Source organism: Vicia villosa, unplaced genomic scaffold (assembly GCF_029867415.1).
Source record: "Vicia villosa cultivar HV-30 ecotype Madison, WI unplaced genomic scaffold, Vvil1.0 ctg.003334F_1_1, whole genome shotgun sequence".
NCBI classification, from domain to species: domain Eukaryota; kingdom Viridiplantae; phylum Streptophyta; class Magnoliopsida; order Fabales; family Fabaceae; genus Vicia; species Vicia villosa.
Window position 1 is genome coordinate 121,678 of NW_026706180.1, and position 12,756 is coordinate 134,433.

Sequence of the window (12,756 nt, forward strand, 5' to 3'; positions counted from 1 at the left end):
TCCGTCTATTTTATAGCATCGTATTGCATTTCATAATGTATGTATGCCATTTTATCTCATAAGAACCACTTTTGCATAATTAATCATCATGCATTTGCATTCATTAAACATGCATTTCTCAGAATCCAATATTCATACCTTTCATCCTCCAACACAATTTACAAGGCAAGTTCGATTACCCGACACCGTATTGGACTTGAAGCATGTCTTAGAAGATATCGAGTAAACCCCAAAGAGATAAGAAATGAGCTCAAAAGATCTGTGGTCATTATCATGGAAATGCTTCAAAGCATTAAATACCAAGAAGGGTCAACTTTGATACACTGTGTGGTTAACAACCCCATGCCCTGAAGAAGACACTGAGGACATGCCAAAGCCAGTTATCAAACGAGAAAGTTCATCCTTGTTTGGATTGTGCTGTATTGCATTTGAATTTTGTCATCCTTAATCGTAATTTTAATGAAATGAGCATTGCATTTGTTTTGAATCAATCATGACATGTTCTCTTGCTTTACTTCCGTATCACTTACACAAATTCAAAAATACAAAAAAAAATTGCTTTTCCCACATCATTTTCTTTATCAACTTTCTGTTTAAGCAAGTGTTAGAGGGAGGATGACGAAAAACGAATACTCGATTTGCATCAGTGTGCTTTCAAACAAAACTTTGTTGATGATGTACAGGCATTCTTTCAAATCCCCAAACACTGGAGATATAAGGATGATAATCCCTTGTTAACCCCTTTGAGCCTTAGAAGTAGGTGTTTTCTTTCCGCACGAAATTGAAACCCTTAATCAAAAACCTGGGGCAGGGTAGTTGTTCAGTTAAAGTGATTAATACATCCGATTTCCAAGAGAATCATTTCATGGGAACCATTCCCGATCAAAGGTTCAACCACATCCTCTCTTCGTACACAATGTCGAAGTAGTAGTGAACATTCAAAACATATAACAGTTGTTTCCCTTGGAGCATCAATATGGCAGTCGCAACTCTCAAACTCATATCATTGAACAAATGTCATACAAGTTTGTTCAAAAAACAAAATCAAAGAAAAGCCCGCTAAGTCAAAACCTAAAAAGGAGACTTAGGCAAAAATTAGGGATAGAAAAGTCAAAATAAAAAAAAAAAGAGATCAAAAGATCATAGTCAAAAGAAAAAAACACGAACGAACTTGTGTGATTTCTAAAGAAGAATAGGTGACTGCCACCTTAGAATCCATTGGTTCTCAAACATCATCTGCAAATTCTCTTGGAAGTCGAATACATGTGTCAGTTAACTGAACTTAGGGCTGAAGTACATCATGAAGATGGGTGGGTCAAAATCAAAATTTGAGCCTATATCCTTTGTTTCTTAAACCATGAACCTGGCCACGTTACAACCTTCAAAAGTCCTAATTGAAGCAAGGTTTCTTTTGAAAGCATACTAAAGCAAGGTTGTGTTAACCTGACTCCTGAATATTTGCTAAATCATTTGTTTCGATACCACGCTATCACATCACCTTTCACAACTTGAATTTCAAAATTCCATTGCATCCTCATTGGGATCTATTCATCGTACACCATAATTTCACTTCAATAAATGATTTGTTTTTAAAACTTGCATGCACGTCGCATTAAAATTACCATTTTGAATTGAATAGTTTCATCTGCAAATCAACACTTTCCATCAAGGAAGTTCCAATAATGGAAATCATTTGAAGAGCATAAAAGTGGTACCATCAGGGTTGCATCACTTTAGAAGTCCTTCACTGGGGCAGTTTCATTTCAAAGTTCCCAAGGAATGGGGCATGTCATCTCAGGATCATCAGTTTGAATCCAAAACTTTGTTGAAGCAAATTTCTCCATAGACTCAGCATTCTTGGGCAAATCAAGGCCAAAACATTTCCTTTAGGCAGTCCAAGCAGACTACGCCATATCAAGCAGTACTCAAATTCAGAATCAGTGTCGGGAATTATGCTTGTACAAACCTCCTACACATAAGACCTTTCCACCTCACAAAAACAAAAATCATTACCCTCCACTGGGGCACCTGTTGAAATATTCCAAACCATAAATTTCATTCATAGCATGCATTCATTAATCATGCATATCATTCATGGGGCAATCTCCCACAACATCAAATCAAAATTTCAATCTTGCTCGATCTTTTCCATTGAAAATCAAGCCAGGTCCACCATGGATACCCAAAAATTCATTGCCCAATGGCACCCATCCAGTAAATTCATTACTTGCATTGATCATACATCATTACACGTGCATCAATTTGCACAAAAAGAAAAAACAAAAGATGTCTCATACGTAAGCACAAAGCATGCATAGGAGATCATTATCTTCTTGAGCCAACCCATTGGTTAAAATCAATCATCAATTCTCTTGTCATTTGAATCAACCCATTGGTTGAGAATAATCTTTCTCTTGTTGTCAGCCCATTGGTTGAAATTTATCACTTACCTCCTCAACCCATTGGTTGAAATTTCAGTCTTATTTTCTAGTTAACATAAGTCAACTCATTGGTTGAAATCAATTTCTTCATACCCTCATCAACTCATTGGTTGATAACGAATTGTTTGTTTACCTACATTAACATAGTGGTTGATGTTAGTTTTGTCTTTTTCAACTCATTGGTTGATAACGAATTGTTTGTTTACCTTCATCAGCTCAATTGTTGATGTTAGTTATGTATTTTTCAACTCATTGGTTGATAACGAATTGTTTGTTTACCTTCATCAGCTCAATTGTTGATGTTAGTTATGTATTTTTCAACTCATTGGTTGATAACGAATTGTTTGTTTACCTTCATCAGCTCAATTGTTGATGTTAGTTATGTATTTTTCAACTCATTGGTTGATAACGAATTGTTTGTTTACCTACATTAACTTAGTGGTTGATGTCAGTTATGTCTTTCTTCAACTCATTGGTTGATAACGAATTGTTGTTTACCTTCATCTACTCATTGGTTAATGTTGGTGTCTACCTGTTTTGATCGTACCCGACTTATTGGTCGTGGGCGATGTGTCGACTTTCATCAGCTCGTTGGTTGATGTCAGTTATGTCTTTTAAAGTCAACTCATTGGTTGATAACGAATTGTTGTTTATCTACATCAGCTCATTGGTCGATGTTGGTCGTTTCCTTGAATCAACTCATTGGTTGAGAATGATTTTTTTTTGGCACCATTGCCTTTTCCCAGCAAGTGTTCTCATTGGAACTCCTTAACCAATCATTTCAATCCCCACAGAATTTACTTTTCATCTTCATATCCACAACAAGAATTCATGCATCCATGCATTCATGACATTTCATCGCATCAAGAGCCAAAATTCAGGTTACTTAGTATTTAATTACCTTTCGCCTTTGATATAATTGTTCGAGCTATATGGCTAAAGATAATTAAATAGGGGCATCTGTCGCACCCTAAATTTTGACCTAAGTTTTTTCATCTGATCCATTTGCATTAGCATTGGTCAATTCATCTGCATCCAAAATAAGTTTCGATTTCACACATTACATTTCAAATTAGTATGAAATTTGAAGTTGATTCCTCATCATTTCAATTAGTAATCATTTTTTATTTTATGCATCAAAACCATTCCTAATTATATTTACATATTTTCATTCAATTTTGTGCATCTTAAAATTTTTATTTTATTTTATCAATTTTTGCATTTTTATAAGTTAAACTTGCATTTTCTTTTTTGCAATTTCTATTTAGATTAATTTAATGATTGGATTATTATTCAATTGTTATCGTCAATTTAAATTAGAAAATAAAATATACAGTTCATGATACATATATGCATACACATTATTACAAAGTCCACGAGGCCCATTACATAAAAAAAGAACAACAATTGGCCCATTTGCACACAAAAAAAAAACATAAAGAAAGTTGTTGTTTTCCTCTTCTTCGTGATCCCACGCCTTGCTGCAACAACAGTCCAAAAACCAGCAAAAATCCTGCTCCACTCTGCTCCAAGCTTGCACCAAAGTAGTCATACAAACCTGCATAGAAAAAGAACCGTAAACAGCATACCACCTATGTTCAAAAACCCTTCAGTTTTTCCCCCCAATTCCTCACCAACTCACCTATAAAGAGGCTATCACAGTATACCAGAGAAGGGGGGGCACCAACAAAAATAACGCTCCCAAACCTCTGCCGAAATCCTACTCGAATCACTCACCAAAACAAATCCTCTTCCCAAAGCCTCTTTCAAAACCTCAAACCTTCAACCGCATAAACAACCTCAATCCATCGTTCACCTCCAAACTTCATTCAGAAACCATTACCTTCAGAAAACTGAATCCTAAACCTCACAAATCACTGCAATAAAGAAACATTCATATCATACCTTCCCCTTACTTAACCGACTCCCGAACCCAAATTTGGTTGCGAAGACCAACTTATTCATTGTTTTCATTTCCCAAGGGTTTTATCAATATTTTCCCTTTCCCATTGGAATAAATAAAATTTGGTGGCGACTCTGTTCGATACAATTTCGTGGCGATCATTTTTTGACCCGCGACAACGTGAAAGATAGACTCAAGCTTCTTCTCATCTTCAACCTTTCGCTTATTGATCGAAAATCACACATAATCATCTTTTTCGATCGGAGTAAGGAACGTGTGTTGATAAGGTTCGACGGTAGATATTTGTCTTGTTCGAGATTCGACGGTAGACATTTATCTTGTTCGAGTGAAGATTGTTGAGGGTGTTTCTTGTATAAAACCTTAGGGTTTTTCCTTCTTCATCAAAGTTTTGGTACGAAGGTTTTTGACGATCGGTTTGCTTTGGAAATCAATTCAGCCGTGCATAAGGGATTGAGGGATTGAAGATCCGCTCAACAAACTTGCTACAACCGGAGGAAGGAACGATCGGGGTCTTGATCGGTGAAGATCATTGACATTGGCTTGATTCAACTTGAATCAAGGGGAGGATCGAATTATATTCAATTATACTGCATATGTGTAGTTGGTGATTGGTACATTCTATCCTTGTTAAACATTTTGCAATCAAATAAAACTTTCCTAATTTCATTTGAAATTAGGGGCAGACGTACTCCTGCGAGGACGATAGAGGAACTGCCTTAACAAATCTCGTGTTCCTTATCGCTTTTACTTTTATCTCGTTTCTATTTGTTTTTCGTTTATTTCCATTGTTGAGCAAAAACTAAGGTTTGGTAAATATCGATCACCAAGTGTTCGATAAAATTACTCAACCAACTTTTGTTCAAATTTTAGAGAAAACGTTCATTGTGAGTAATATACAATCTAGTGTGCAATCAATAAAGTTGATATATTCGTTAAAACGTAATTCATTATCTGTCAATTTTCATTCGTAAGGTTTATCGCACATATCCGGTCCCCGATAACGTAGTCGCTCTTAGACGATTAAGTGATTCAGGGAAGTCACGTTTCAAAAGGTAAAAATTTTCTTAAGTCGAAAAAAGGTGATCTATTCACCCCCCTCTAGACCATTCCTATCGTCTAACAAGTAGTATCACGAGCTCCGGTTCATTCTAGTGCTTGATATAACTTTTTAGAAAATGGAGAGCGGTAAAAAAGGAGCGTATAATAAAGCGCCTGTTTTCACTGGAGAAAACTATAGTTATTGGAAAGACTGTATGTGCATTCATATCAACTCCGTTGATAGAAAAATATGGGATGTCATCGTCAATGGTCCTATGGCTATCACCATAACCAACGATGCAGGCATCACAAGACCTAAACGTCAAGCACAATGGGATGAAAAAGATGAAAAGAATTACGGGTATGATTGGAAAGCTAGAAACATGATTATAGCTTCCTTAGGGGTCGATGAGTACTTTCGTGTGTCGCATTGCCAAACGGCTAAGGCAATGTGGGATGCATTACAAGTCGCCCATGAAGGAACTAATGATGTTAAGCTAGCTAGAATCAATACCTTAACGCAAGAGTTTGATCTCTTTCATATGAAGCAAGGTGAAACCATTGCGGATATGCAAAAGAGATTTTCTCACATTATCAATCGATTACACACTTTGGGACATATTACTCCCAATGTCGTAGCCACTAACAAAGTTTTGAGATGTCTTAGTAGGGAATGGCAACCTAAGGTCACGACAATCAAAGAAGCCAACGATCTATCTACATTGGATCTCACAGCTCTATTTGGAAAGCTTGAAGAACATGAGCAAGATCTCATGAACCTAAACAAGCACGAAAAGAAAGAAAAGAAAGAAAAGTCAAAGTACATTGAAAATAAGTCTATTGCTCTAAAGGCTTCAAGTTTTAGGTCATACACCAAAGATACATGTGATAGTGAGTCTAGCGACAAAGATGATAGTCCGGATGAAGATATGGGATTATTCGTAAGAAGATACAATAAATATCTTCGAAAGAATGAAATTAAGCACTCGGACAACAATCTAGTTGACTATAGACGTCAATCAAAGACTAACAAGCAAGATGAGTATAAAAAGACTAAACCTAAAGGGTCTTGTTACAATTGCGGTAAACCGGGCCACTACAAACCGGATTGTCCTTCGCTTAAGAAAGATAAGGCAAAGAGAAAACCTCAAAAGAAGCAGACAAAAGGAAGAAGAGCCTATATCGCTTGGGAAAGTGATAGTAACTCTTCTAGCAAAGAAAGCTCAAGCGATGAAGAGGAAACCGTCAGCCTATGTCTCATGGCACATCAAAAGAAGAAAAAGATTGTAAGTCATGAGAAATATAATAATGTTGATGCTATGTCTTATTTTGAATTAAAGCATGCCTTTGATACTTTGCATAATGAAGCTAAGGAAGCATTTCAACGCTTAGCTTCAAATAAAAGAATTTTTAAATATCTTGAGAAGAAAGTTTCCGATTTCGAAAAGGAATTAGAAACTCTCAAGGAATCTATGATCAAAAGTATCAAAGACACAAGCGTTGTTGACAAGAGTCCTTGGTTTAGATGGGGAGGATGTGAAACTTGTCACATTTGGCAAAAAGAAGTTAAAACCATCAAAGCCAAATTAGACAAGGCTTCACAACCAAAAATCACATATGCTATTGATCTATCACATTTCAAAAATAGTATGATAAATCCGTATCAACGATACACTTATGTGATAAAAGATCAATCTAGTAAATGTGATGACCACTCAAACTCAAGATGTCTATATTGTTGCAAAAGGGGGCATACCATTAAAAAATGTCACTTTAGGAGATTATTGGTTCCCAAAGGCATTTTCAAATGGACTCCCAAGAGCAACCTTTGTTTCACTCACACACAAGGACCCAATGAAAATTGGTACCTATTTCCCTTGTTTAAATTTGTAGGTGGAATGTCTTGAGCCATCCGAGAGAAGATGGTTTCTAGATAGCGGATGCTCAAGACATATGACGGGTGACTTATCTTTATTCTATGACTTTGTGGCTAAGAAGAAAGGATTTGTGACTTATGGTGATAACAACAAGGGAGCAATACTCGGTAAAGGTAGCGTAGGTAATCCCTCTTCTACTACTATCTCTGACGTCCTTCTAGTTGAGGGCCTTAAACACAATCTTATTAGTATCAGTCAATTATGCGACAAAGGATACTCGGTATCATTTTCTAAAGAATGTTGCATGATTAGAAATGATGACAAGAAAGATGATGTGTTCAAAGGTCTGAGGGTAAATAATGTATACATGCTTGACCTAAATGATGTATCCTTGATTGAAGCCAAATGTCTAGCAACTATGAGTGAAGACTCATGGCTTTGGCATAGACGTTTAGCTCACGTCAACTTTGGTTTGCTCAATAAAATCGTCTCAAAAGACTTAGTATCCGGCCTACCTAAAATAAAGTTTTCCAAAGATCACTTATGTGATGCGTGCCAAATGGGGAAGCAAACGAGGATCTCTTTTAAATCTAAAAACATTGTTTCAACTACAAGACCTCTTGAACTTCTTCATATGGACCTCTTTGAACCATCTAGAATAAAAAGTCTAGGTGGAAACTATTATGGGTTTGTCATAGTTGATGATTTCTCTAGGTATTGTTGGACGATTTTCTTAGCAAGCAAAAGTGACACCTTCTCCGCGTTTGAGAAATTTGCCAAGTTATTCCAAAATAAATTGAACACTAACATAGTATCCATCCGAAGTGATCATGGGGGTGAGTTTGAAAACCATCTATTTGAAGAGTTTTGGGGCAATCATGGCATTAATCATAATTTCTCCGCACCACGAACTCCCCAACAAAATGGAGTAGTGGAACGTAAAAATCGTGTGTTGGAAGAACTTGGGAGAACTTGTTAGAACAAGATTTGTTCTGATCAATATTCTTAGTTTTGATGATAACAAGCATATGAATTTTGTATGAGATAATGTGGTACTTTAATACTATGCAATTTCCATTTCAGGAATTATATAAAGAGTATGCACAAAATCAGCGCAAGAAGCACTGACTCAGAAGGTTCAGCATGCAACATCAGAACATGGTCTGGCAAGACATCAGAAGATGGTCAAGCAGAATCAGAACATGGGTCTATGGAAGCATCAGAAGAACTTGAGATCAGAAGCAGAAGCACTGAAGTTCTTATGGTATCACGCTCAGAAGCACTTCAAGGTCAGAAGACAAGAAGATGCTATGCACCAAGCTGTTTGACTCTGATGACATTCAAACGTTGTTACACAAACATCAGATCAGAAGCAAGTACTAGACTGGCAGGCTACTCTGGCTGACAAAAGGAACGTTAGAAGCTATTAAAGGCAACGTCAGTAGACACAGCGAAAACAAGGCTCGAGGTAGTTGACAAAAGAGTGAAACATTAAATGCAATACTGTACGGAATACGCAAAGCATTAAATGCTCCCAACGGTCATCTTCTCAAATGCCTATAAATATGAAGTTCTGATGAGAAGCAAGGTTACAGCTTACGAATTACAAACTCTGAATTAACTTGCAGAAACGCTGTCAAATTCAAAAGCTCTCAAACTTCATCATCAAACTCACTACATTGCTGTTGTAATATCTTAGTGAGATTTAAGCTTAAACTTAAGAGAAAATCACAATTGTGATAATAGCTTTATAAGAAGCATTGTAACTCTTAAAATAATTTGTTTACATTAAGTTGTAAGTTCTAGAGTGATCAGGTTGTTGATCAGTATACTCTAGCAAGTCTTAGAAGTTGTCTAAGCAGATTGTTCCTAAAGTGATCAGGTTGTGATCAGTATACTCTAGAAGACTTAGCAGTTGGCTAAGTGGAAAACCATTGTAATCTCGTGTGATTAGTGGATTAAATCCTCAGGTGAGGTAAATCACTCCAAGGGGGTGGACTGGAGTAGTTTAGTTAACAACGAACCAGGATAAAAATTATTGTGCAAATTGTTTTTATCTTACAAGTTTTAAAGCTACTCTTATTCAAACCCCCCCTTTCTAAGTGTTTTTCTATCCTTCAATTGGCATCAGAGCGCCAGTTCTAAGGTGCAAGCACTTAACTGCCAGTATTTGATGGTGAAAACTTTGAATACTGGAAAGATAAACTTGAAAGTTACTTCCTTGGTCTAGATTGTGACTTTTGGGATCTTCTGGTGGATGGTTACAAACATCCAGTGAACGCTACTAGCGTAAGGCTTACAAGACAAGAAATGAATGGAGATCAAAAGAAGCTTTTCAAAAATCATCATAAATGTAGGACTGTTTTGCTGAATGCTATCTCTCATGCTGAGTATGAGAAGATATCTAACAGGGAAACTGCCTATGATATATATGAGTCATTAAAAATGACCCATGAAGGAAATGCTCAAGTCAAGGAGACCAAAGCTCTTGCTCTAATCCAAAAATATGAAGCCTTCAAGATGGAGGACGATGAAGATATTGATAAGATGTTCTCAAGATTTCAAACGCTAACTGCTGGATTAAGAGTTCTGGACAAAGGCTACACCAAGGCTGATCATGTAAAGAAGATCATCAGAAGCCTACCCAGAAGATGGGGTCCAATGGTGACTGCATTCAAGATTGCAAAGAATCTGAATGAGGTTTCTTTGGAAGAGTTAATCAGTGCCTTGAGAAGCCATGAGATAGAGCTGAATGCAACTGAGCCTCAGAAGAAAGGTAAGTCTATTGCATTAAAATCTAATATTAAAAAATGCACTAACGCTTTTCAAGCTGAAGAAGTAGATTCTGAAGAATTAGAATCAGAAGAAGAAGATGAACAGTCCATGATCTCCATAAGGGTAAACCAACTCTGGAAGAGCAAACAAAGGAAGTTCAAAAGCTTCAGAAGTTCAAAGAAGTTTGAACGAGGAGAATCTTCTGGTGGCAGAAGATCTAACAAGAAGAAGGTCGTCTGCTATGAGTGCAATGAGCCTGGACACTTCAAGAATGAATGTCCAAAACTTCAGGAGAATCCCAAGAAGAAGTTTCATAAGAAGAAAGGTCTTATGGCAACATGGGATGATTCTGAATCAGAATCAGACTCTGAAGGAGAGCAAGCCAACTTTGCACTGATGGCTATAGTGGATGATGGATCAGAATCTACATCAGAATCAGATTCTGAAGAGGTATTTTCTGAACTATCTAGAGAAGAGTTAGTTTCCAGTTTAACTGAACTTCTGGAACTCAAGGCTCATCTTAGTATCAAATACAAAAAGCTGAAAAAGCAATTTGAATTTGAAACTATGAAGCTGGAAGTGGAAAATTCTGAACTGAAGGAAAAAGTTTTAAAATTATCCAAAGATAGTGGATCTCCTTCTGAATCAGAAAAATCCATTCCTAGTCTCAATCATATTCTGAAAGAATATGACTCGAGCTTCAGAAAGTTCCTATCTAGAAGTATTGGAAGAAGTCATCTTGCTTCTATGATATATGGTGTTTCTGGAAACAAAAGGTTTGGCTTTGGCTATGAGGGTGATACCTCACATAAATTTGAACCTGTTGATGATTTGAAAATCACATACAAGCCATTGTATGATCAGTTCAAATATGGCCACTCACATGATATCAAGCTCACATCGCATGCACAGAGTTTTAACACAACACACACCAAGAAGCATGTGACACAACCTAAAAGATCTCATGCTGACAAACCCAAAGAATATCATGCTGTTCCTCCTGTTACTTATCATGCTAAACCCAAGTTCAATCAGAACTTGAGGAAAACTAACAAGAAAGGACCCAAGAAATTGTGGGTACCTAAGGAGAAGATAATTTCTGTTGCAGATATCCTTAGCAGCAAAGAAGGCAAAGCACAAAATGTCATGGTACCTGGACTCTGGGTGCTCGCGACACATGACGGGAAGAAGGTCTATGTTCCAAGACCTGGTGCTTAAGTCTGGTGGAGAAGTCAAGTTTGGAGGAGATCAGAAGGGCAAGATTATTGGCTCTGGAACCATAAGTATTGGTAACTCTCATTCCATAACTAATGTACTTCTTGTAGAAGGATTAGCGCATAACTTGTTGTCCATATGTCAATTAAGTGACAATGGTTATGATATAATCTTCAATCAAAAGTCTTGCAAGGCTGTAAGTCAGAAGGATGGCTCAATCCTATTTACAGGCAAGAGAAAGAACACCATTTATAAGATTGATCTTTCTGATCTTGAGAAGCAGAAGGTGACTTGTCTTATGTCTGTTTCTGAAGAGCAATGGGTCTGGCACAGAAAATTAGGACATGCTAGTTTGAGAAAGATTTCTCAGATTAACAAACTAAATCTGGTCAGAGGTCTCCCAAATCTGAAATACAAATCAGATGCTCTTTGTGAAGCATGTCAGAAGGGCAAGTTCTCCAGACCTGCATTCAAATCTAAGAATGTTGTCTCTTCCTCAAGGCCGTTAGAACTTCTGCACATTGATCTGTTTGGACCAGTCAAAACAGCATCTGTCAGAGGGAAGAAATATGGATTAGTCATCGTAGATGATTATAGCCACTGGACATGGGTAAAGTTCTTAAAACACAAGGATGAGTCTCATTCAGTGTTCTTTGAATTCTGCACTCAGATCCAATCTGAGAAGGAGTACAAAATCATAAAGGTCAGAAGTGATCATGGTGGCGAATTTGAGAACAGATTCTTTGAGGAGTTCTTCAAAGAAAATGGTATTGCCCATGATTTCTCTTGCCCTAGAACTCCACAGCAAAATGGAGTTGTAGAGCGAAAGAATAGGACTCTGCAAGAGATGGCCAGAACCATGATCAATGAGACAAATATGGCTAAGCACTTCTGGGCAGAAGCAATAAACACTGCATGTTATATTCAGAATAGAATCTCTATAAGACCTATTCTAAATAAGACTCCTTATGAATTGTGGAAGAACAAAAAGCCCAACATTTCATATTTTCATCCTTTTGGATGTGTGTTTTATTCTAAATACTAAAGATCATCTTGGTAAGTTTGATTCTAAGGCACAAAAATGTTTTCTTCTTGGTTATTCTGAACGCTCTAAAGGCTACAGAGTATACAATACTGAAACATTGGTTGTAGAAGAATCAATCAATATCAGATTTGATGATAAGCTTGGTCTTGAAAAGCCAAAGCAGTTTGAGAATTTTGCAGATATAGATATTGACATATCAGAAGCTGTAGAACCAAGAAACAAAGCTCCAGAAGCCGAAAGTCTCAGAAGTAAAGAATCAGAAGATCAAGTTGCTGCATCTTTAGAGAATCTCAGAATTTCTAAAGAGCCAACAGTCAGAAGATCTTCTAGACTCACCTCAGCTCACTCAGAAGATGTGATCCTTGGAAAGAAAGATGATCCTATCAGAACAAGAGCATTCCTTAAGAATAATGCAGAATGTCAATTAGGTCTTGTTTCTTT